The sequence below is a fragment of the Diplotaxodon limnothrissa genome, linkage group LG8, assembly GCF_057381915.1.
Source record: "Diplotaxodon limnothrissa isolate DT_005_m linkage group LG8, D_limnothrissa_male_GT1.1, whole genome shotgun sequence".
Classification (NCBI taxonomy): Eukaryota; Metazoa; Chordata; class Actinopteri; order Cichliformes; family Cichlidae; genus Diplotaxodon; species Diplotaxodon limnothrissa.
In genome coordinates this window covers 30604353-30631713 of record NC_140603.1, presented here as the reverse complement: position 1 = coordinate 30631713, position 27361 = coordinate 30604353, and the positions used below count along the sequence as shown (strand labels likewise).

The 27361-nt window shown below is 44.1% G+C and overlaps 1 protein-coding gene across 1 annotated transcript in view; it reads right to left on the bottom strand.

Annotated features, from left to right (window-relative positions):
• LOC146627407 (glutamate receptor ionotropic, delta-1-like) overlaps positions 1 to 27361 on the bottom strand; it is a 628504-nt gene that overhangs the window by 501794 nt on the left and 99349 nt on the right. The gene's annotated exons all lie outside the window — the stretch shown is intronic.

Sequence of the window (27361 nt, the reverse complement as noted above, 5' to 3'; positions counted from 1 at the left end):
CGTCCGAGGCTTACGATTCAAACAAACCACAAAGGAATCCCTATTATTCCACAATGCCATTATCATTCAGGGCCTGCGATGTGAAATGAATAAAAAGGAACTACGACGAATTTGGAGTCAAAGGAAGAAACGGCACACAGAGGCCGGATTGAGCCGTGGGTCATTGCTGGTGGAGATTGAACCTCAGTATCCGAGCGGGTTGGTCGCAGCAGCGGATACACCGACCTACAAAGAAGCGCTCTAATGGGAATAAGAGACTTTGAACTCTGCTAAACCTCCAGCAGTATATCATACATCACCACTGTCAGCCAATAATGAGGAAGAAGGTGATATTCCTGGATCAATGGATCAATAGGCAGAGCTGTGGAGTGCTAAAAAAAGCCAGTGAATTATAATCACGGCAGAAAAAAGAAAGAAAATATTACAAGCTGCCAGACAAACGGTGTTGATCCATTAGAAACAAACAGGAGCTTTGTGTCTACAAACAGCTGAAATCTGACATGTGAGCGCATCATACACAAATTGTTTCGAGCTGCATCGGCACGGGGAGAGTAAATCGGATCCTAAAGCCTCCGTGGCACATCGCTGCAGTTTTCAGTGCAGCCTAAAGAGGACGGATGCCTTTCCCAGGGGTCTCCTGCTGTCGTCAGACTCTCTGTGGCACAACAAATGACGTGACCCGTCCTTAGATTCCTGTTCTCATCCTAAACTCACAGATGAGCCTGATTAGAGCACTTTCTGGCTTCAGGGTTTGTCACTGCTGATCATCTGCCTCCATCTCACCATGTGTCACCAACCCTCTGCATGCCCTGCTTCAGTAGGGGAGACCGGGGATAGTTGTAACATTTTTGACATTTCTGTCTGTAAATTGGAGCTCTTTTAAGATAAGATAGAACTTTATTAATCCCTCGGGTGGGTTCCTCTGGGAAATTCGACTTCCAAAAAGCACAGCAACGACCGAAGTTACAGTTACAGAATTGTTTTATATATATATATATATATATATATATATATATATATATATATATATACACACACACACACACACACACACACACACACACACACATATAAATACAGAGACAAATATAAATAAAATATACAAAGGGGATAAATAGAATAAATAGGAATAAAAATAAAAATACAAGTGAATTGCACATTTCAAGTATTGAGTCTATTGCACTGTTGACTATTTACAAAAAGTATTGCACAAGGTATTGTACAGTGAGGTGAAGAGGCACTACAGCTTAGTTGTTCCCCCCTCCTTTGTCCTCCTGTTTCCCCTCCCTCTCCCCTCCAGAGAGGAGTTAAACAGTCTGATGGCGTGTGGGACAAAGGAGTTTTTAAGTCTGTTAGTTCTTGTCTTTGGGAGAAGCAACCTGTCACTGAACAGACTCTTCTGGTTGTTTATGGCCGTGTGCAGAGGATGCCCAGCATTGTTCATAATGTCCATCAGTTTCTTTAATGTCCTTTTCTCTGCCACTGTCACCAGAGTGTCCAGCTTCATGCCGACCACAGAGCTAGCCCTCCTGATCAGTTTCTCCAGCCTGGATGAGTCCTTCTTTGCTGTGCTGCTCCCCCAGCACACCACAGCATAGAAAAGTACTCCAGCAACACCGACTGGTAAAACATCCTCAGGAGCTTCCTGCAGATGTTAAAAGACCTCAGCCTCCTGAGGAAGTACAGTCGGCTTTGGGCTTTTTTATACAGGTGCTCTGTGTTGCATGACCAGTCCAGTTTATTGTCCACCCACAGCCCGAGGTACTTGTACTTGTTGACCACCTCCACCTCCTCCCCCTCTATCTGAACCGGCAGTGGACCTTCTCTGGACCTCCTGAAGTCCACAACCAGTTCCTTAGTCTTTGAGGTGTTGAGTTGCAGGTGGTTTGTGTGACTCCATGCGACAAAGTTCCTCACCAGACTTCTGTACTCCTCTTCCTGATCATCCCAGAGGTAAGGTAGTGGATTCAAAATGTAATGCAAAGTATTTACATGTCTCTGCTATTAAATAGTGCAGCTATTTTCTCTGCAGCACAATTACCCATTGCATGGTATGGTCTCAAACACAAAGAGTGAAATGTTACAATTGACCCCATAGTGTGGGTTAGTTGTAACATATCCTGGGGTGAAATGTAACACAATGAAATAAGGGTACTAACAAAATATTAACATGTAATCTTTGTTTATTCAACACATGAATGCACTTAGAGCCATTAATGTAGCTGTGTGTGTGTGTGTGTGTGTGTGTGTGTGTGTGTGTGTGTGTGTGTGTGTGTGTGTGTGTGTGTGTGTGTGTCAGAATGCAGAAATCTAGCTTTTGAACATATTCCAACCCCCCAAAAAAGACAAATTATGGAATTTTCTGCAACTGAATATTTCATTCATTTTGGTTGGTCTTCCTTGAGTTTGGCCTCATTGGCTCAGTGGGCATTATAACCTACAACTCTTGCACCAATTTTGAACATAACAATGAAGCTGAAAAAATGTAGTTGTTCACCAGCATCGCAATTCCATTACTTTTTATCATGGCTTACCTTGGTGTGGTTTGCTTCAGAAAGATGAGGAAATCTGTTTCTTGCATCCATCCTGATTTATTTCCACTACCAGTACTTCCTACTGGTCCATCTCTGACACAGTGGTCTGCATAATGTATGTGTGGGAACACAAACAGTGGAGGAATTGTGTTGCCAATGGCATTAACCACATATACAAATGTGACCAGTGAACCTCTCTCTGCTGATGTCGTTGCCCCAACTTGTTTAATATAAGTTAAAGTAATAGTGTGGTAAGTTTTAACATCTGCGTTATTGTTACAACTAACCCAGACTGTTGCTGTTACAACTGACCCAGACTCCTATAGCCATGAACTAGCTAACATTACAGCCAACGGCTAAAACATTAGCACTAAAGACCTACACAGAATATATCCCCATAGACATACAAATAACATAATTCAAGTTTGATGAGTTTAACTGCAAAGCAGATAATGCTATTAGAAATTGAAATAAAGTAGAAAAACTTACTTTTTTTCGTGTTAAATTGTCTGTGTTTGACAAAATGTGCTGATTTTTCACATGTGATAGCAGAACTGAATTGGGCATGCACAGGATGAGTCACATCATTTGAAACTTAGCCCTGATTGGAGAAATTGGAAGTGTTACAACTGACCCACGTTACAACTATCCCCGGTCTCCCCTACATCCATGAAACAGAGGCCTTCCTCTTTTCTTCCACCCTGGCAGCTCCATCTCCAACATCCAACCATCCTTCGTGTGCACATGTCCAACCACGTCAGCCTTGCTGCTCTAACCGGCCCTCTGATGGACTCCAGAAGATGAGCACGGACCAAGAAAAGTGCTAAACTGAACTAATCCTCCTGCTTCATCATATCCATACAGCATAGCTGCAGTCAGTGCAAATACAAAAGGATTTAAACAGCTATTTTCAACCAACCCATAAATAATCACCGATAATCCTGCATATGTCAGGACCCAAATGAACAACATCCCACAGTTTCAGTAAGCGTGCTACAACCCAAGGACTCAGATATTTCTTCTGAGTTTTTTATTTTGGAATTGAGATTTCATATCCAGATGAAATAAACCATCTGCCTGTAACTCCCAGAAGTAATCATCAAACTTCAGTTCACTGCATATTTGGTAAGTTAGACCCTTCGTCCACAGCTTTAGCCACTTTTCACGGCCCATTTACGATGCTGTCTTACTGCTCAGTCACCCAATGAACGCAGCGAGACTTCAGTGTGTGACAGAGTCCATTTGTTGCTTCTAACTTTCCGTCTCATTGGACATTTTAAATGGAAATGGAACCAAAACACTGGCTTTGACTCGTGCATTAGATGAACATCAGACACCAGTAATCGTCACCGTCTCCCAACCCACCTCCACCCCTCCATCGCCGGCAGGTGGAGCTTCAATGATTCACGGTCGATTGCCAAAAGGTGGTGTTCAGGACCGTCCTGCTGGGATGAACAAACAGCAGGTTGGTGTGCAGCTGCCACCTTCAGCAGGTAAGGAAAGTTCTATAGTGCTGGTGTCACCATTACTGAAGGTCCTCGACCAGAGAAAGACACGATAGTGGTGCAGAAGAAGAAGAAGATCGAAGACTGACTTAGTGTTTTCCTTTCAGACCAACAGAAGATAAAAAAACAGCTCAGACAGTGCGAGGAGGGGACGGAGGGACAGATGTCCTCTGTCCACACATTAACATAAAGCACCGCTGCACATTCAGAATGAGTTTCTCAGACATTTTAACTTAACTGCCTCTTTGTCCACGTTCAGTAACTCGAGGCGTGTCTGAGGGTCACCACAGTCGGGCTCTTCGGTTCTCGTCAGCGCGGTGACGGTTCCTTCCTCATGTCCATCGATCCTGGACATTTCCTCCTGTTTCTGTCAAACTGTCGTACTTGTTTCTCCAGTTTTTCTTCTCTTATATAACCCAAACCTCTTCCTCTAATATCTTCAAAGTGCGTTTCTCTCTTTCCTGATCATTCATCTCCCTCCATGTAATTATTTCTGGATCCTTCCTTTTGTTAATCACCTGCATCTGTCATCTTTCATCTCCTTTACGCTGGATTTCTTCTCCATCCTGCTTCTGGCTCTTTCCTTTAACACCAGTAGTTCCTTGTCCCCTGTGATCATTCCTCCTCTTCATCATCTTTGCTCCCAGTCTCGCCTCTTCCTCGTTTTATCTCCTCTGTGAGACTCAGTTGTCTTCAAAGTCGAAAATGAAGCCATCCGGCGGCAGCTTATCGTCCTGCTCTGGGACCGAGGACACGGTTCATATTTTCTGGGTTTGGACTTTTGCCTTGAGTAAATGTTTGAGCACGGCCCCGGCCCCCCTGCTGAAACTCAACCCTCAGCTGAGGGCCTCACCGGCACCGCAGAGAGCCACAGGTCAAAGAGCTGTAGGAGCTCCAAGTTTCTAATTACACCTATCTGATAGGAAGTGAAAGTAGATGGAAATGCTCCAATACCACTGAGTTTGAAGAACTCGTCTGCTGCAGGTTATGAACACAGGAAGTTAATATTTAAGGGCATTCATTTTCCCCGCTTCATTACAGTTTCACCTTATTTCCACCCCCTGCTTTGGGTACTTTATCTAAGAAGTGGAGTAAAAGCAGCGCTACGATCTCAGCTTTAACTCTGGACCAATTTGTCTGCACGGAAATAAAAAGATTTTATTTCTTTTATTTCAGCTGCTCTGCTGAAAACAAATCTCTGCTGCAGAGATAAATGCAAACATTTGAATGCAACCAACTTTAAGTTTAAAGTTTTTTTTAAGAAGTAATGCATTAAAACCACTTTTGTTTTTTTAAAACTAAGCTTTGTTCTTCCGTCGGCTTGTTTTGTGCATCATTTCTAAAAATGTTTGTTAGAAATGAAAAAATAAAATAAAAAAGTTTGTTTGAATAACTGAGTTTGGCACACCTCTGTACGAGTCGACTTTGTGTTTATGAACAAAACTTCCATCTAAATAATAAAAATTCAATTTTCAGTTTTATTTATACAGCGTCAAATCACAACAGCCGCCTCAGAGTGTTTTATATTGTAAGGTAGAGCCATAGGATGACCCCCTGTGAGCAACACTTTGGCGACAGTGGAAGGACAAACTCCCCTTTAAGAGGAAGATGATAAGTATGATAAATCTTTTTGCTCGTCTTCATCCATTCCACTTTGAACTTGGCTGCTGTGTAGCTGGAGATGCAGGCAGTGCTGACTGTGAGCCCTCAATCAGGCCTCTGCAGGGGTCAAATAATAATCATCCATCTATCTTCTTGCAGTTATCTAAAGTGAAGATGATGTAGTCTGAGGCAAAGCTGGGTGTTGAGAGGAAATCTGTAAACAGCAGCCATAAAAAGTGACCTGGTTGATGGACTGGTACTGAGCCAGGATGTAGCGTCAGGGTCAGCTAGTTTGGTATTATCACACCAAATTCCCTGTGGCTGAAATGCAGGCACAGTTTTTGTGGACCGTAACAGTTACTTCAGCTTTCAGCAGAATGTGGATTGAAAACTGACAGCCTGCTTAACCAAATCCACTTATGGAGCTGTTAAAGCTAATAGAAACTCACCAAGTCTGCTTAAAAGGAAATGATCTGAATATTTTCTGTGAAATACTGTTTGATAAATCATTCAAAATGAAATTAAATGAAGATCTGAAAGAGATTTGGCTGCTTTCCACATGAATCGTTAATGGGATGGATTATATATTATCAAATCAAATTTCAATTTTGGCTGTAATGAGAACATTTTCTGGTGTTTCATCTTCTGACTTTAAAAACTCAGCATCTCGACAAATGAAGTTTCGAAACGTGTCATGAAACAAAAAAGTCAAAAGAGACTGAAGAAGGAGAACGAGGGAGTTTCAAGATTTATCAACTTCACTCACTCCAAACAATGTCTCCTCTCAAACTGATGACACACACACACACACACACACACACACACACACACACACACACACACACACACCAGCTACTGCTGCCAATGAGGACGCGAGTGTGTTTAAATTCTCAAACAGGAAGAAAACGGAAAATGTGAAAGAGGAAACGAGGAAAATGAAAGAATGGAGGAAGAACTGTGTGTGTGTCAGATATGAAGAGAAAAAACAGAAACAAAGGGCTAAAGGCTCGTCATGGGAGGACCCCGGCTGGCTGCTGATAACACACACACACACACACACACACACGACAGAGTCGGTTAGTTTCACCGACATTTTTGTGGCTGATTATTTACTGGCTGCTTGTGGGGTTGCCAGATTATCCAAATTCACTGAAACCTAAATTGACCTTATTGTGTGTGTGTGTGTGTGTGTCTGTCAGTGTGTGTGTGTGTGTGTGTGTGTGTGTCTGTCAGAGAGAGAGGCTTGTAGTGAGAGGGTAACGAAAAAACGAGGCCAAATGTAAATGGGCTTTGTGTGTTTAAATCAAGGTGTGTGTGCTTTCACTTATCTTCTCTCTCTCGTGTGTCTCAGTGTTTGTGTTCCATGTGTGCATGTGTGTGCAGGCTTTGCATAGACTTAGAGACATTTTTGCTTTTCCAATCTCAGCCCGCCGACAAGAACAAAAATGAATTGCCCTGTCAACACAAATTATTCTGTCAACACACACACACACAGCCTACCATCAATAGGCACCCATCCCCTTGAGGTAATTGGATTTAAAATTAGAAAAAGCCAACAAATTGATTATCAAGGCCATTAGCCGGGCTGCTGCAAGGTGATTGGCACGCAGCAGTAACCTCCTCCGATCACAGAGCCAATCACACGCTGCAGGTTAAATCCATAAGTTCAGTTATAAAAGGAGACGATGGGAGTACTCCATCTCAAAGGCAGCAGGAAAGTCCTGCCGTGTGTGGGTTACAATGTTCGACGTTACTGCTCCTCACTTATATTTCAAATTAGAGCTTGAGGTTTCTCTCCTCTGCAGAGTAATCAGACTACTCCCCAAGTAACTCGTTATGTTACTTTAGGTGCAAGAAAGATGAATTACTGCTCGTTTGAAAGCCTCATTCTGAGGGAAGTTGAAGCAAACACTTAAAACCTCAACTTGACTTTGTGGACAGAAATAATGAAGCACGCAGCAGCATATCAGTGCCCACTGTTCTTTGATGCCTATTAAATTCAACAAATTATAAACAGTGTGTGGAGTCTGCATGTTCTCGCTGGGTACTCTGACATCCTGGTGACTCGAAATTGCCCACAGGAGTGAATGGTTGTCTGTCTGTGTTAGCCCTGGGACAGACTGGGGACCTGTCCAGGATCTACCCTGCCTCTCACCCTGTGGAGATGGATCTCATGAAACATCTGACCTCCTTTTATGAGGTGGGTTGGATTCAGGGACTGAATCTAATCAGCATCATCACCGTAACCTAACACTGACCATGAACACATCTCTGCTTTGAACCAGTCCAACATACCAGTATCAATACCAACAACACAGTGCTGCGAGCTAACCAGTTTAGCCTGTAATAAACTGCTTACTAACGGTGTTTCCTCTTCGTGGGGAATAATGTACCCGTACCTTTACCTCACAGACGCGTTTGTGATAAACATGCTGCTTTTTGAGCCGCCTGAAAAATTGTAATTGAAATTTCAAAATATGTTACTCTGTTTATGCTCGCTCCTCTTCTGCAGCAGCAAAAGCACCACAATAGCAGCTTTACAGCTGCACCGTGAACAAAGCATGTGTTGAGGGTGTAAGCTGTGGGTGTCATTGTTCCTTCTTATTAAGCAGGTATCTCCATGCTATCACTGGCAGCAATGCCAGGTTGCAGCACACATATAATAAACAGTAATGCAGGAACCTGCCAATCACATTTATCCATTATGTGAAGGGGTCCAAAACTCCCAGTTTAACCTCTGGAAGTAATATTTTTACAGCAAAACAAATGCAAAGATGACTTTCTGAAATTATTTAGCGTCTCTAAGCTAGCGGCACAAAAACCCACCTGTTCAAACAGATACCCTGGAATCTGCGGTGTGATCAGGCTGCAGCAGTTTAACACCAAACTGCAAGATGAAGCCAGTAAACCTGCAGAAAGTTCATCAGAATGTGTGAAAAGTTCCTCCTTAGGAGACCGAAAAGCTTCCCAGGTTACCCATCAGCCATCTGTCAGGCAGACACCTGAATTCACCGGACACTTTTTTGTTCCATCACACACTAAATCCGGCTTCTGGAGCAGGAAATCACCTCCAGCCATCGGTCAGTTACCTGCCATCTGGTGGAAATCGGCAGACAAACTCTCCTCCTGCCGTCTGCTCATTCACACCTTCCTGTGTTTCTCCCTCTGAAACAACAAACCCGGTTTTATGATTCATCAGGATATTCAGGCCGTTTCAAACACAGAAACTTTGCACAGGCTCTCTCTGGAGGACCCAACATTTCAAAACAAAATTCTTATGGCCTGAAACTTATTATTTCATCTGCTGCTGATTCTCTGAGCCTAATTTACTCAACAGGAAGTCTGCAAAGTTCAGGGGAATAATAACCCGGTCGCCGCTATCGATTTGTTCTCCCAAATAACTTAGGGATCCATTTTAATCTGTTTGTAACCCGCCTCGGGGAAATAACAAATTATAAAGCAGTTCATAAATTCACAAAGTTTCCGCAGCATTCATTTGGTGACAGGGCGAGACAGCGATATTAAAAGAAAGAAGAAAGACTCATTTAGTTTGATTTTCCTTGCAGGAGAAAATTAGATTAAAAGCAGAGTGAAAACTAACGATTCTCAGACAGGAGTTCACATCATCTCCTAAAATGTAACCTGGAAGGTCGATCCCAATCGGAGCCGGCTGCTTCGGCTGACGAACGATAACGTTGTTTTAAACTCGATGGTGTCTGATCCGTCAGACGGCCGCTTCTGTTCGGACAAACGCCCAGCTGCCGCTGACTGACAGGCCTGAGATGAAGGTCAGGACGCTCGGATACCTGTATCGACCGGCTGTCATCATCTCACTTTGATCGATGGCTGTATGACACATGGGCTGCCTGATAACGCCCTGCTGCCTCCATCGGCTCTGAGTGCGTCTGCTTAACTTAGCGTCTTATCTTTGTCACTGTGTGATTGTAAGAAGTGAAACAGCAGTGCTGCTCTTTAAAACGCTGTCTGTGCCTTCATGAGGAGAACAAGCCTGGGGCTGAAAACAGAGCGACATGCTGCATTTCCACTAATGGCCACTAGAGGCTGTTTCCAAAATGGGCTTATCTGATACCTGCGAGCTGGTGGCGTTTCTGCTACTGGTTCCAACAAAGCAGCAAATCTAAAGTTTTCGCATCTGTCCGTTCAATTATCAGCTAATCGTGATCGTGCAGGGAGCTAATGTTGAGGTTTCACTGTGAGACGTGTGCAACGGTTTTAGCTCTTTGCACTCGAGCACTCTGCTTTGATGCAACGATTCAGCTTTTTACTGGTTAAATAATCATCTCGATCCATCTTTCGATCAACAGAAAGTCAGAAAAGCTCTCAGTGTAAAAACAAGAGAAGCCAAACAAATCATCATTTTCATAATCTGAGAAACAGAAGGTGAGAGTTTTTGTTTTGATGTCACTTAACTGATTATTTAATAACAAATTATCAACACTGTTTACATTAATTGGTCCCTCGGGGGCTTCATACAGTTCTTCAGTTTACTTTCATTTAAAATTCACGATCAGCTCGATACTTCTGATGCACGTTTTACTGGATAAAAGTTCTGTTTCTGATATAGAAACAAATCCAGCACTACGTGGTTATCACCATCGCCCTGACCTAGGTTCGCCTTCATCGGCCCCAAAGCCTCAACCTCAGGGCCCGAGCTTGATGGTGAGCTTTTAATTGACATCTTGTTACAAAGAGGATTATGGGACCAGTCGGGGACGCTGGCTCGCCACAGAAAGATTATACTGGACATTATCGTGAAAGAGAGGAGGGATAAAGAAACACGACACTGCCGGAGAGATTAATTTGTTCTTCGGCGTCTTGCATGCATGAACATGTCATAAACCCCACTAATGAGAAGGACAGGACGCGAGGATGAAGTGGGGAGTGGACGTGGGAGGGAAGAGGAAACAACTGGAGAAGAAAGGATGCAAAGTTTTGAAAGTGAAAAACGAAGAAAATAAAAACGAAGAGGAGGAGGAGAGAATAAAAGAGACAGGCAAAGAAGAAGAGAATGAAAATAGTGGAAAAGAAATTTAAAGTAGGAGAAAGCAAAGAGGGTTAGGCGGGATACAGAAAACATAAGGAGGGGGCAGAAAGGAAGGTGGGAAACAGACTGGATGAAGGAAGGAAGGAAGAAGCAACACTTGGAAATATTCAGGAAGGAAAAATCCTGATCCCCCAGGTGTCCCAGATCAGAATAAATCGGGAATAAGCCCCAATATCAATTTAGGTTTTGCTGTAAAACCTAATTTTCCAGAAAGTATTTATTGATTTGAAACAATCAGTCAGCCACTCTTAATGAATTCTGGATTCGTCTAATACTTTGCCATTAATAATCCTGTAAAGGTGCAGCAAGAGCAACAAAACCTCCCTTTTTTTTTTTTTTTTTTTTAAATGAACAAAACCTCCCTAATTAACCCACAAACAACTCCCCGATAATCCACAAAAATCACTTTAACGATCTGAATGAATCATTAATCAGGATTTAACGAAAAATCCAAAGATGTTCCACAAAAACCATCTGCAGCAAAAACACACAGAGCTCCAGCAACCGCACACTGACACAAAAAATATTGTTTTTAAACACAGTGTATCCATCATGGTAACTGCTGGTGACAGTTCAACACGCCTACGACGCCTCACGTTAACACACACACACACACACACACACACACACACACACACGATGCATCTGCAGACTCTGGGTCTGCTGAGCTCGATGAGTTAATCATTGTGAAAATAATTAAACTCAATAAAGCAGAACAGATTGAATAAGAAAAAAACACAGCCCGAGGCTGACGGCTGCCTCTGACCACAGAGCGACACTCGATGACAGAAGGAAGAACAGAGGATTCACTCGGGCCAACAAACCGTGGCGACTTCCAGACAGGTACACCGGGACGTGGGACTACCATCGGATCCTAAATGGGTGGGTCAAGTATGAAAGCCCGGGCAATTTACTGATCATGTGATCTTTCCTTTAGTGCCGCCTTCAGGTAGAAAAAAATAATAATGATGATAATGTCTACAAATGTCTATATCGATGTCTCAAAACCTGCAGTGAGAGGAAGAACCTCTAGGGGGCACCAACAAGAATCAAAATGTTGCTGTTATATGAATAGATATGCTGAAATAAATGATGTAAACCAGAGTCCAGCAGCTTACGGGCTCGTAGTTAATCTGGTGAAGTGAAGGAGTTCACTAATAAAAGGAAGGAAACACTGAGGAAGACAGATAAGAGAACCAATGAGGAGGAGGAGTGAAAGATAAGCGGAGGAGGGCAGCGTGGAGGAGAGAGGCCATCCTCAAGAACAAAAGAGTAATTTGAAGAGCTGCGAGCGGAAAGCTCAGGGGTCCGACACTGAAAAGTTCAACAGTAATCAGAGTTCTTAAAAACTGAGTGACAGGCTCCGGAGATGATGATTTAACACTTAAAGCTTCGCTTCTATTTCTGTCGGATACCAGTGAAGTTTTCTTTTTCCGCTGCTGAATAAATAGACTGTTGCTTTGTTCTCAGAGCAGATATGTGCTCTTTGAAATGGAAAATGAGTGACAAAATGAACACACTGTGAGTGATTAAAAAGTGTTGGCTCTCTCCTGGGAGAAGGCCAGCTGGGCTACTGCCACTAAAAACACAATCAGACACACTAAAGGGAAACAATTAAAGTTACACTGAATGATAATGTGGACGTTAAATGTTCATTCTCATTAGTACTATTAGGGGGCTTCTTAATGCAGATGATACATGAATCCATTCATTTCCATTAATGTACATTGGAGGTGTCACTCTGTTCTCGACCTCGTGCCCTTCCACCTGCACGCTAGGACATTCAGAGCAACCACCGACCACAGGTGTTACTTTAATAAGGTCAGACAACACAGGGAAAGGTAGAACTATGGTGGAGGTGGGTTGCAAAGCAGCTTGCAGATGAAAATCGAATGTTTTCCAGACCAAACAACTTTTGTAGCTCCGCCTATGAGAAATCTGTCTGTGTCAGCTGTTCGGAGGGGTGGACTTTGTCGACTTTGAGGCCAACTCTATCCTCCATCAGAAAAATATACAACACCGAAGCCGGTCAAAGTAAGAAATTCAAGAAATAAAAGGAAATGTTTGAAAGGTAATGATAATTTGAACTAAACGTAACATAACCTTACTGGAATGAACAGCTGTGCTCTGGATTTCATCCCAAACAACATTCAAACAGTCACGTTTTACTGGGAACACATAAAAAAGGAATCAGCCGACCAAAGTTAGAGTGATGGCAGAGTTGTGATCTGATTTCTTAAGGTTCAAACAAAGAGGAAAACCAACAGTAGGACAGAGTGAATCTGAACTTTGAGTCAAGTAACTGAACTATGAAACCACAGTGTAGAAAGACAGCCAGCTGTTGTTATGAAGCAATTTTAGTTAAATGGCTTCAATTCACAACAGCAGTAGTCTCAGGGCTCTTTATACTGAAGGTCAAGACCCTGCAATAACACAGAGAAACCCCAACCATCATGTGACCCCCTATGAGCAAGAACTTGGTGACAGTGGGAAGGAAAAACTCGAGGGAAGGGAAACAGGCTAAAGACACACTGTGGAAGAGAGCCATTAATATCTAACATCTATATTTAATGAGTAACTTTGCCTCATATGTTTTGTCTGCTTCAGCTTTGGTAAATAAACTCAACTACATTTCCCCAAAAATACTTCTAAAAACTCAGAAGCTCAATCTTGTTTCATGGATTTCTCCAGCTGCAGCTGCTCAGCACTGTGACAGAAATGAAAAAGTGAGATTTAAACCCAACACTTTGTTCCCTGTTCAGTTTTTGACATCAAACCACTGGGAAACAAGAAAATATATATCATCCAGATGACAAATACACCCAGATGCTCAAAGAACTCCAACACTTTCTGTTTTGTTGTGCGCTTCGGCTTGGATTCTTCCCTTCGGCGCACAAATTCGTCACTTGAAATCAAGAAAAAAAAAAACTGCCAATAAAGGCTGAGATTACAGCTACGGGAACGTGCAGAGGTGCAGACGTGAGAGCGAAGAGTTATTAAAGATGAATGGGAGCATGGTGTTGACTGACAGCGGCGTACGTGCTCCCAGCAGGCCCAGCATGAATGTGATTATCATGGGATAATGCTGTTTCCTCTTAGAATAGACCTCCACTGTCTCTGAGGGGAAGGATTAGATTTAATTAGTCTCTCTCTCTCTGCCTTCGACTTGCACGTACATCCCGATGAGCGGAGGAACGCTCACACCTCCGCATCTACAACTTCGGCTACAAGGAGGGAGTGTGGCACACAGCGGGAACAGAAGCTGATGGAGGAGGTGGATGGAGACCTCGTGGCCCACACTTTGTCATTCAAAACTCTTTTTCACCCTTGCTCATCCATCTGCCCCCCCTCCCTGCGCTGCCCCCATCAGTCATCCATCCTCCTTTACTGCTGAGTGCAGCCAGTGACGGCAGTTTAGCAGTGGAACGATTGCTTTATGTGACTTGGGTACTGTAAACCCTCAGATATCATGAGTCAGCACCAGCGGCCTGCTGCTCTTTTGTAGCGTTTGGTACTTACCCACATTCGCAAGGTAAGATCATGTACTCCGTTTGTTTAGTAACAAGCTTCACCTTGGAACGGTGCAAACTCCAACATATTAATCAGGTGGGGATAAAAACAGAACAAATAGAGAAGCTTAGAGAAGCTCTGCACCACCCACGCATCACGCTATCACCACATCACCAATTAATGATCTTGTTTTGAATAACAAAGTTACCTTCTCATATCTGGTTAATTATCTCAAAGGCTGTGCTGTTTGGAAAATTATTACTTTATTTACCATCCATTTCACTCCGTTTCGAAAACAGATGCTTGATGCGCTAAAACCAAAATGCTGCGTGAGCTGACTTTAACGTTTTTACCAGCTTCATTTATATAAAGATCCACACGCACGTTTCAAATGTTACCAGCATATTAAAAGTCTCGTCTTTTCCACTCTGCATGTGTCGCATCAGAAGGTGCGCTTCATACTTTCCAACCCGGACCTCTTGCATTCGTGCACGTAAAAACGTATGCAACACGTGGATCATGCCAAAGCTTAAAACTGATCATCGACTTGGAGTGTAGAGTCTCCGGGTGCCGCGTGCACTTCTGCACGATCTTACTCCAGCAAGAGAACACCACTGAGGTTCAGATCAGGCAGTTGAAGTCTCCCAGTAGGAGAATGGAGTCCCCTGCACCCCAGTCTGTAAACCACCACACCATAAAGCCACTTTGAATCAATAAACTCATTATACACTGATACAGGCTTATTCATTCCACAGTCGGATTTAAAAGCTTTAAATCACAATAATCTGAATCAATTAACTGGATTTCCACAAGCACAGCCGAAGACGACTGTCATTATAGGGACACTGCTGCTTCTGCATCGCAGTGCAGTGTTTCACTGTGATGAGAAGCACTCTGACAGGAACTCTGAGCTGTTGTTCTGGTGTTTTCTGCAAGTCACGATCAGGACTGTTCTTTTTTACAGCTCAGATACTGAGTCTACTATGCAAAACCCCAGCAAGCTGCTTCACATCAGCCTCGTGAGCCAAATGGAGCTGATGTGCCAAACGATCGCAGAATATCAAAAACGCACTTCTAAAATAGGAAAATGCCAGTTTGTGCCTGTCATAGAAATGAACTGAGAGCAGTGTTCAGTCAGCAGGGAGGCCTATTTATAGACCACACACACACACACACCCTGCAGATATAATATGATCAAGTACATCCCATCAAATCACATTAAGGCACCTCGCCAAGAGAGTGGTGGGGTCAAGAGCAGCGTGTGTGGATACGGTTGAAGCTCAGTCCCGTGTTAACATTACTGTTACACTGTCTCACACACACACACACACACACACACACACACACACACACACACACACACACAGCAGGGGAAACGTTGGGAGCTTTAGGACCAGACCAGAGCTGGAGGCCTTATTTAGCTCTCGATCAAAGATGAAACGCGAGCGAGGTGCACACCCAGACACACACCAGTTGTGGTACCACCACCACCACCACCCACCCGCTTCATCCTCTCTTTGAAGACAGCTGATGAGTCAGAACTCCTTCAGTGAATATTTTCTACCACGTACTCTGAGACGTACCGACTAAAGAAAGGGATACTTCAGTATATTTGACTTCCTGTCGTCAGGCAATGTTCATGCAGTCCAGTGACGACAAGTTAAAGAAGAGTCTGGAATGAAGCCTGATTATCTTGTTTTTATAATCAGTGTAAACCAAAACTCATATTTACAATTAACTTAATCTCCTCGCTGTATTCAAGGCCAAGGCTGGTAGTTAACGCTCATTCCTCACTTGCATTTCAGGCTTTATTACACTGCACTGCAACAGGGTGCTAATCACACACAGCCTTGATTGCTACAGGCTGTAAACAAGCTAACAGCCCTGCATGTTCACCACATGCAGATTTGTTGCATTTAGGCTGCAATACATTTCTTTGTTTTTCACATCTTACTCCTCATTTCCTCTGCTCGTTTAACCATAACAACGCACTCGGCGTGCTTTACTTTGCATAAGCACCGTGCTACCTCGTGCTGTCTAATCTATGCATTCTCTGAACAGCAGAAGACTCTGGAAATATGCACTTTGAACCTTGCAAATTAGGAGGAAACAGGAGGATTTTTCTCACCATCACGGTGCAGTAAACAAAGGAGACACTGAGATGTAAAGCAAATCTATCTTTTCCAATTTAGCTCTCAGTAAAGCAAAAGAAAGTCTTCAGCTACCAGGGGAAATCTGAGCTGTTTGTTTGTGATCAATCAATGCAGTCTGACACCAACCGAGGATTTAAAAACAGGAAGAAAACCTCAGGATGCTGGAGGAGGAAAAGCACTGTGAGGAGCTGTCTGACGAGGCAGCGTGAGAGCGTAGCAGAGGAGACAGCAGCAGGAGCAGAAGAAGAAGAAAGAGTCATATGAATAGCGAAGCCGCGCTCTTCTGCCTGTCTGCTTATCGACTGAAGAGCAGCCGGTGTTCCTCTGCGGCCAAGTTCAGACGCGGAGAAACGAGGACTCTTCTGACACTTGTGAGCCAGCAGAACTCTTATCTCTGGTGAGGAACGACGTGTCCTCCATGTGAACTCTCCATCTGCTGCCAACGTGGAGTATAATCACCACTCAAACGCAACCAAGAGACCCTCCAGGGGGTAGGAGAGGCTTCTGATCGCCTTTTGGAGAAACTTTAATAAAACGAAGGTCTGTGAATCATCTAAAACTGGGAACACTGAGCTCGTATCTCTTCAGTGACATCTGAAGATGGTTTACGTTTGTGTTATTGTTTCGCTCCCTTCCTTTTTGCACATCTGCACCAGGCCTAAACAAATCCATTACACTCACACATGACATTTTGTTATTTTGCAATCTCTGCACTCGGAGCAACTTGCAAGTACTGCAGAAGCAATAAAATAAAGGTCACAGCTTACTTAGAAAATAACAGCTTTTAGAGGAAGTGGGAAAGAAGATGAAAATCTCATTTTATAAACATTTCTACTTACATCTTTTGGTAGTTAGAAACACCGACCTTTGACATAGTTGGTTTAGATTCGTCAGAAGAACATGGTATTGGTAAAAAAGCTCACCTGCTCGAGAAAGCAAAGGATCGAGTTTAGCTGGTCTACAGCTTTGTGCAGGTACAGGAGAGAGATTATGGTGAAAACTAGAGGGCTGCGCATTTATTTTATGAATCCACACTATGTTTGCCGTCCTCCGCTGGCAGGGATCAAAAGGAAATTAATTAAAAGATAAAGCTGAAGCATTGTGACGCTTTAAAAAAGAACAAGTACCGTCACTATTTTTAATAAACTGCACTCAAAACAGCTCCAGATAATTTGTTGACTGCCTATCAGCAATGACTGACAAAGGAGGTAAACATAGCAGCCATAAGACCGGGGGGGGGGGGGGGGGGGGGGGGGCAGAGTGCTCAAAGGGAGGCTGGGAAAACAAACAAAGAGCCAGGTATCATCGATTTGAAATGTTAGAACATTTCCAAAGATTTAGATAAAGTGTGACAGTCTGAGCTTCACGCTCCTATGGGAGCTTGAGCTGATTTCCGATGTTAAAAGCATAAGAAGACGAAGATCAGCAAAATGCATTCAGGCAACTCGTTCATGGCTCCTTCACTACACATCGAGCATCTCGTCGGTTACAACAAATATTAACGGCACCAGCTAAATGATCACACACCCTCAGTAAAATGTTATGAACTTATTGATCCCTCTATTTAATGAATATTTTTGCTCATTTTCAGCATTTCCATGTTTTTAATTCTTGAACTCTGCTAGAGTAGCTTTGCATGAAAAAACAGCTCAAAATAAGCCTTTAATATATCATTTATAGCGCCAGAGGTTCATCGGCTCCCTTTAAGCCAACTTTCCTCCGATCGGCTGCGTCTCATACGTTTGGGGTTACAGTTTGTAAGAATTGACGAGCTTTAAAACACAACTGTAGGTCATAATAACAGCATGCACCACTGATGTATGGTGTTTTCACATATACATATATTTATTCCAGTGTGCTATGTTCATAATAAACAAGGCCAAATTTTACACATACTCCCTGTGAGCCAAACTTCAGGGTGCAGACTGCACTAAACACTCAGTTTCACAGCATTTCCTCTAATCTTGCATCAGTACAGTGTCATGGCGAGGGGATATCTCCGATGTGTCATTCACAGCACAGAAGCCCCACCCACCTGCTTTCACGCCTTCTCTTTGCAAAGGGACGGCCAATCAGAAGGGAATGCAGGACAGAGGAGATAAAACTGCAGATGATAAAATAAGTCAACATCACTTTGAACTGTGAATCATGCAAAAAAGTCCAAGAACCAAAACGCAGAGCTGGAATTAGGTCAAGAAAGGGACCTTTTATACTTTTAATCAAACATCATCAAACCATCAAAGCTTGCCTCACTTACGCTGTAGGAAAATAACAAATGTGATGGATGGTTTTCGAGCTAGCTACCTATTCGATTGCTGCAACTACACTAAAAAGTTGCTCTGTAGGTTTACTTAACTCATAAAAAGCACCGACAACAGCCAAATGAATCAGACCCCTTGCACTAAGATGAGCGACACACTGCAAATCCTTTCAAATCCAAAGATAAGCAGGAAACTTCCTGTAATGATAATCTCTCCAAATTAGTTTCGAGCTTCTGCGAGCTCTCCCAGTGAAGGAGCTACGCTCGACAGATTCAAAAGGCATTTTTTGGGAGAATAAGGAAGTTTATTAATATGCAAACCAGACTGTTGGTGTCAAAGCTGTTTAGGAATACAAATTACACAACCTTTCCAGATGGTGTTTCCTAAACAACAAGCGAAAATGAGAATGTAATGATGTTTTCTTGTCCTCCTTAAATCCATTACAGCTGCCTTGTGTTAAACATTAAGCATCAGTACATCAATCAAACCTGAGGATCATTTTTCTAAACCTGATCGCTCAGGGCTTCGTTTCACGTGAACCCTGTGCCGGCAGTGAGTCGGGGAGGGCTGCGAGATCCATTTCAGCCAACGTCTTGTGCTTTGTTTCACTCCGACTTCGCCACAGTTGCCACACAGGTCCTGTGGGAGAATTTAAATCCGATGCACTGAACTGACACAGTTCAGTGACAGTGACACAGCGAGCGTGACGAAGAGAGAGCAGCGGAGAGACCGAGAGATAAAACTGAGAGGGAAAGCGATGAGACAGAAGAGAAGAGCGTCTCCAAATGTTTCTGTGTTGCATCCCAAATTGAAAAATAAGTGTAGCAGCCAAATCTGAACGCTGTCAAAACATGACTTAATCTGCACCAAAGAAAGCTCGCAGTGGTTTGTTGCATCCAAGAGCATCTCAAACTAAAACCAAAACACGCCAGCTTATCCAGGTTTAAAGTCCGTCTGCAGGGGTTTAGACAGAATTCATCGAGCATCGAGATGCTTTTTGTCCTCCCAGTCAGTGCTGATACTTTGGTTCTAAAGGAAAATTAGAACGGATAATCTGCTTGTAGTATTTCCTGTTGTTTCTTTGAGACCATACATCGTGTCTACTGTTGCATTTTGGGAAAAGCTCCTCTACATTCTGATTATTACGCTGTTCACAGTCCGACCTGTAGCTCAGGTCCGAAATTAACCAGCCTCTGCAGGAGGCCGATGAGCGAGAGCTACATGAAGATGGAAGCATCTGGAAAGTCCAACCCTGCTACAAGGTTCAGACACTTTTGCTGCTCCATGACACGCAGGCTGTCTAGAACGTGCCCGAGGAGAGATTTCAACAATCAGCTGTTAAGCACAGGATGAAGATTACAGAGCAGTCGTGGTTGCTGGTGGAAACAGGGAATTTCAGGGGTTTCCCTGCATATAGATTTTATAAAACTGTAAATGGACTCGTTATTACATAGTGCTTATCTACTCCACCTAAGCATGCCTCGTTCACCAAAGTACTCCAATGAACACATGGGAGAGCAACCCTGCTTTAATAAGGCATTCAGACTGGAGCATTGAACCACCCAGACCAGCAGCGGGAGCCGAGCTAAAGCCTAAAATGTCATGTTAAACATGTAGTGTCAACCCATCCCGACCAAAAGTAGCTGATGTTGCTCAGATGATGTGGCTCCATGTACAAACTTACCTCTGAGTCTAAACTCATTACGTGTTGTTTGCTACAGAGCAGCGAGTCTTTCCCATATTTTGGCCTAAAATCCAAAAACTGTTTTTCTCTTTTTAAACTCTGCTGAGACTGTAGGTGCATGCAGGAACCAAAACCTTAAAATTATTACCGGAAGAACCGAAGAGCAGACTGGAAATGTGCATGTGTGTAGTTATTTCCCAGTGCGAACATCTGCCCGTATAGATACACAACAGAACTGACAGACAAATAGCATAGCATGCAGAGCCAGAGGCAAATGCACACACTTGCTGCTACAATATCCAGTTCTATCAGGTTAGAGCAGGAATCAGATAATGACTTCTATCAAACAGCCCACCAGAGTCAAATAAAACCTCCTCGTCTTCCTCCACAAGTAGCTTACAGTGTGTGTGTGTGTGTGTGTGTGTGTGTGTGTGTGTGTGTGTGTGTGTGTGTGTTTGCGTGTGTGTTTGCAAACCTGTGTGTGCACAAGTGAAATGGAGTCTGTGTGAGTGAATCTAACGGCAGCTTACGTAGGAGGATTTGTAGTAGCATAAAATTTACTGGATTTTGTGTCGTGCATCTATATGTGCTGAGTGTGTGTGTGTGTGTGTGTGTGTATTGGCAGCTGTGTCCTGACAGAACGTCAGCCTTCATGATCCGATGGCCTGAGACGTCGCTTCTGCTGCTCATAAATTGTCTCCTCGGGAGGACAGACAAGGAGAGGACAGACAGTGTGTGTGTGTGTGTGTGTGTGTGTGACAGTATAAACTGATGCTGGATCATGCACAATGATTTGTGACAGGTAGTAACTTTTTTGGTTCCTCTGCAGTGAACCTGTTGAGTTGCAGGAGGCAGCATCAAAGAGCATTTCAGGTGTTTCTTCCTCTGAGGAGAAAACATTGTGACACATTTCTCAGCTTCCTTTCAGAGCTCAGGTGCCTCAGTAGTTTTGTTTCCTGGCTAATTAAAAAGCAGACGCTTCATGGCGGTCTTCATCGTGTCCAAAATTCAGCATGGAGAAGAAAAAAAAACATTCATGATTTCTGTGAAACAAAGATCCCAAAACACTGACAGCTTGTTTCTGGAGACATTTGTTATTAAGAGCTTTAAATTCTTTGATATCTTGCTGACAACCTGAAATCTATACTATTATTGTTTTCTGCTGATATAAATGCACATCACACAGTCGAATGTCAGTCAGAGCCTCAGCTTGTTGATTATCCTCTCAGAACTAATCTGACATCAGGAACTGAACAAAAGCCTCGCACAAGCAGCAAAACTCCAAAAAGATATTCGATTAATTTTTATAGTATAATCAAAACTAATAGCAGAATTATTATTTTGACAATTTTACCTGAAAGTGACTTTAAGCATAATGACTTTGAACCTCCTGTTTGAAGTGCTACCAAACACGACAGTCAATAAACTGAATGAATTTCACAAGAAGAAACTGAACATTAAAGCAGTGCACTCATAACCTGCTATATTTATCCATTTCCCAATTTCCCTTACATCTTGAAAGCATCTTGAGGATGTTTCATTAATATAACCTCCACAGGAAAGAAGTGATAATTTCACAGGATGTGCGCTGCATCCAGACACAACCCTGGAAATGAAATGAAAGCCATACCGCAAGTATTTATTGGTGAAATGAAGTCCTTTGTGGTTATCAGCACATTAGGATGCAAACTACATCAAAGTTTATGTATCCTCCTTTCACATTGTGCTGTTTCACTGTCCGGTGACTCTCTGGTTTGTGTCTAGTAGCATATTCATGGAAGATAAGTACCCATCATCCTGCTCCATTACCCCCATGCAGCATTTATTCTGCTCAGGTGCCCGAGGTTTGAACCACGTTATGTCCTGACTCAGCCCGCTGTCCTTCACCTGTCCTGCTGAGACTCTGTGATATGGAATGGGACCCAATCTGTGCGAGGACCATATTCTGAGCTCAGGCAGGAGTAAACATCTGGGAAGTGCTGAGGCAGTGCGGTAGGAATGGTTAGAGGAACAACAACAGACTGACGGCACTGCATCTTTGGAGGGAGTTTACATTAAAAATGTTTCCTCGGTCTGAAACCACTCAGTGATTTTTCCTCATTTAACTGACTCATATCTAAGTTTCACCAACAAACTCGATGCTGCTGGGCTGAATCATCAGCCAAAACTTTAGCACGTTTCAAATTTGTCAACTCTTTTTAGCCTCACGTAATCAACCCTGAACTAGGGCTGCTCAATTAATCGAATTTTAATCTCGATTACGATTTGGGCTTTCAACAATCATTAAAAATGACTGAGCCGATTATTAGCCCCTCCCTCGTGCTTTACTCTCGCGCTGCTCCGTGTGGCAAATCGAGCGCACCTCTCTGCGTTTCGAACACGTGTCACAACGATTAAGAGCAGCGGTCTCCAACCTTTTTTGCGCCACGGACCGGTTTATGCCCGACAATATTTTCACGGACCGGCCTTTAAGGTGTCGCGGATAAATACAACAAAATAAAACTAGTACCGGTACCGAAAAAAAGAAGATTTATTCATAACACACGTGAAAAGACCCAGCAAAACTGAGTAAACGATAAAAACGATAACAAAACAACGCTGAAAACCGATAAAAACCCTGAAAACCAGACATTTCAAGCCTGAGCCTCAACTCTCGCGGCCCGGCACCAAACGACTCACGGACCGGTACCGGTCCGAGGCCCGGGGGTTGGGGATCGCTGACTAAGAGGACCCGAGGGAAGCTCGGAAAGCTCAGCAGAAGTTATTTGGAGAGGAGAGTGACTGCTGTTGGTTGAAAAGAGGTAAAAAACCTTCAGTGGTATTATTTTTTGACAATCTTTAAAGTCATTATTCAACACATTGTTTTTGTTAAATAAATATCATCAAATAATCGAGATCTCAATTTCAGTGAAAATAATCGTGATTATCACTTTTGCCATAATCGAGCAGCCCTACCCTGAACTACACAACCAGCATCACGAGCTGAACATACTGGAAAAGTGAATCTAAGTCCAAGATTTATGTAGTTGTAACTGCCACATGCAAACAGGTTAGTGCTGGTCTGCTGACAACATTTCACCAGCACAAAAGGCTGAAGCATTGCAAACATTAAAGAGTAGCTGCAGACTGAGTTTCTGGGCGTCTTTAAACCAGAGATGCAGGCTGAACTTGCTTATTGTACAAAGACTGAATTCTTCCCCAATGAAATAAGCGATGAAAGATTCTGCAGTTAGACATCGATTGCTGTGCATGTGTGACACGCTCTCCAGTTCTTGTGTAGCCATGAACACTGAGGGGATTTAGCTAGCAATGGGCCACCATCACATCTGGCCAGCTGCAACAGGAAATTCAGAGCAGAAGGACAAAAATATTCAATTCAATTTTACTCATTTAGCCCCAAATCACAACAAACAAGCGCTTTATAGTTTAAGGTAGAGCCCCAACAGTAATGCAGAGAAAGCACTGCAGTTATATGTTAGAGTAATAAACACTGTGGGGAAATTACAGTGGGAACAGCAGCATAAGAGCACAACATATTGTACACAGCAAGGTACTGCACATTTAGATTACTGCAGGCACAAATAATAGCAGGTAGCACAGGTACAGCTGCACATGTGTTTGTAACTTAGTGTTGCAGATGTTTTTATAGTTCTGACTGGGTTTAAAAAAAATCTTCCAATACTTTAGTAATTTTACTTGCTGTGTTTTGGATCTGCTGCAAAATATCAAATTAATTGGGTTAATCATGAAATCAGATTTCCTCTACAAGGAATCTGCTTCACAGTTATTCGAGTGTATAACTGCTAATTACTCGATATAAAATCCTCTCTGAAGGGATCTGCGTACATTAGTGCCCCACAAAAAAAAAATGAGAGGAACTACTTCGTACTCTATTTCAGAGACTGACCTTTAGATAAAAGTTTATGAGTGGTGTGATTGTCCATTTCCTGCTGCCAGAAAGCAAAAAAAGTCCTGGATGAATTTTGGAAGCGCCATTAGCTGCATTATCTCCTGAGCTGTGGATGTGATTCAAGTGGAGAAAGAAAGGAGCTTTGTAGTGAGTTTCAGACGGCGGCCTTCAGAAAGACATTTTCCATTTATCAGCAGAGCCAGACTGACTGCATGAACTTTTATATTGACAACAACGGCAGAGGTAAGATATGCATCTGTTCCACGTGGTGCACGTGTATAGTGTGGAAGAAATTATTCACCCTCGTCTCTTTTAAGGTTGTTGTTAGGTTTTGTATTGTTGATTGTCATTTATGCTTAGAAATATTTAACCATATATGCTTAGAGGTGTATAATCAATTGTGTAGTGATAGGATGTGTGATCTTTAGCAGGCTGCAAAGGCTTGGTGTGCATTCCAGGAATGCACACCTACATCCTGGGAGCATGGGAAGAGGTTGTACCTTGTTTTATTGTTTTATGGCAGGATAAACGTGGCTATATCTGTTTTAGGCTAAGTGCCTTTTGTTTAGATGAACTGTTGGACTTCCAGACCAGCAGGTTTAGGGAAGTCATTTATGGGGTCACAGTCTGACCCCCCACACACAGGCAAGGTACTCTTTGTTTGTATGTAGACGTCATATGTTAATGAACCTATGCATATTCATGTAACCTCAATAAAAGAGCAGTGTTACGGGGGAGCGGACGAGAGCAACTGGGGTCAAGCGAAGGAACGACGTTTGTCCGGTTCTCTCCCGTGCACGAGAAACATGAAGAACTTTGCCTACTTCGTGTCTTGCTTGCTGTGTAATTATATTGTCTTCAAGGTTCAAGCTACAAACCTATCAGTTGTTAAACCACAATCCTGTTTCGCTCTTTGTTCTAGAAAATCTGCTGTGATATTGTGTGGGTGGAAATTAGGTCAGATGACTCAGACAAGCAAAATATTTGTCAGTTAGTTGACATCCACAGACAAACGTCTTAGGAAGACACATCGATCATATTTGCAGCGGTGAAGCTGAGAATCTGTCCGAAATCCATCCATCCATCCATCCATCCATCCATCCTCATCCGCTTTGTCCGGGGCCGGGTCGTGGGGGCAGCAGCCTAAGCAAAGAGGCCCAGACCTCCCTCTCCCCAGCCACCTCCTCCAGCTTATCCGGGGGAATACCAAGGCGTTCCCAGGCCAGCCGAGAGATATAATCTCTCCAGCGTGTCCTGGGTCTGCCCCGGGGCCTCCTCCCGGTGGGACATGCCTGGAACACCTCACCCAGGAGGCGCCCAGGGGGCATCCTTGTCAGATGCCCGAACCACCTCAGCTGGCTCCTTTCGATGTGGAGCAGCAGCTGCTCTACTCTGAGCCCCTCCCGGATGGCCGAACTTCTCACCCTATCTCTAAGGGAGAGGCCAGCCACCCTTCGGAGGAAGCTCATTTCTGCCGCTTGTATCCGCGATCTCGTTCTTTCGGTCACTACCCACAGCTCGTGGCCATAGGTGAGGGTAGGGACGTAGACCGACCGGTAAATTGAGAGCTTCGCTTTTACACTCAGCTCCCTCTTCACCACGACGGACCGGTGCAGCGTCCGCATTACTGCAGCTGCAGCCCCAATCCGTCTGTCGATCTCCGGCTCCCTTCTCCCATCACTCGCGAACAAGACCCCGAGATACTTGAACTCCTCCACTTGGGGCAGGAACTCATCCCCGACCCGGAGTGGGCACTCCACCCTTTTCCGGCTGAGAACCATGGCCTCAGATTTGGAGGTGCTGATCCTCATTCCCGCTGCTTCACACTCGGCTGCGAACCGTTCCAGTGCGAGCTGGAGGCCCTCACCCGATGAAGCCAACAGAACCACATCATCCGCAAAAATCAGAGATGAGATTCTGAGGCCACCAAAGCGAAAGCCCTCCGCCACTTGGCTGCGCCTAGAAATCCTGTCCATAAAAATTATGAACAGAACCGGTGACAAAGGGCAGCCCTGGCGGAGCCCATCACCCACCGGGAACGAGTCCGACTTATTGCCGGCAATGCGAACCAAGCTCTTGCAACGGTTGTATAGGGATCGAATGGCCCGTAGCAATGGGCCAGACACCCCATATTCCCGCAACACCTCCCACAGGACACCCCGAGGGACACGGTCGAATGCCTTCTCCAAGTCCACAAAACACATGTAGACTGGTTGGGCAAACTCCCATGCACCCTCAAGTATCCTGGAGAGGATAAAGAGCTGGTCCAGTGTTCCGTGACCAGGACGAAAACCGCATTGTTCCTCCTGTATCCGAGGTTCGACTAACGGACGAACTCTCCTTTCCAGCACCCTGGCATAGACTTTCCCAGGGAGGCTGAGGAGTGTGATCCCCCTGTAGTTGGAACACACCCTCCGGTCCCCTTTCTTAAAGATGGGGACCACCACCCCGGTCTGCCAGTCCACAGGTACTGCCCCTGATCTCCACGCAACATTGCAGAGGCGTGTCAACCAGGACAGCCCTACAACGTCCAGAGCCTTCAGGAACTCGGGGTGGACCTCATCAACACCAGGGGCTCTGCCACCAAGGAGTCGTTTAACTGCCTCAGTGACCTCGCCCCCGGAAATTGGCGGGTCATTCCCCTCTGCTTCCTCCTCGGAAGACGTGTCAGTGGGATTAAGGAGGTCCTCGAAGTATTCCTTCCACCGCCTGACAATTTTCTCAGTCGACGTCAGCAGCGCTCCGCCAGCACTATACACAGTGCAGGTAGAGCACCGCTTTCCCCTCCTGAGACGTCTGACGGTTTGCCAGAATCTCTTCGAGGCAGTCCGAAAGTCTTTTTCCATGGCCTCTCCGAACTCCTCCCACACCCGAGTTTTTGCTTCAGCCACTGCCCGAGCCGCATTCCGCTTGGCCTGTCGATACCTGTCGGCTGCCTCCGGTCCGAAATCGAGTTTTCTATTACAGTAAGTCGGAATCTGTGAAAGTGTTCTGGACACAAACTTCACATCATTCTGACGAGGCTTTGACGTTGAATTGTTAATAGGGTGACGCAGGGGGGGCAGCGGTGAGCACCTTCACCTCAAATCAACAAAGTCCAGGGCAGTGTTGGATCAAGTTACTTGAGAAAAGTAATT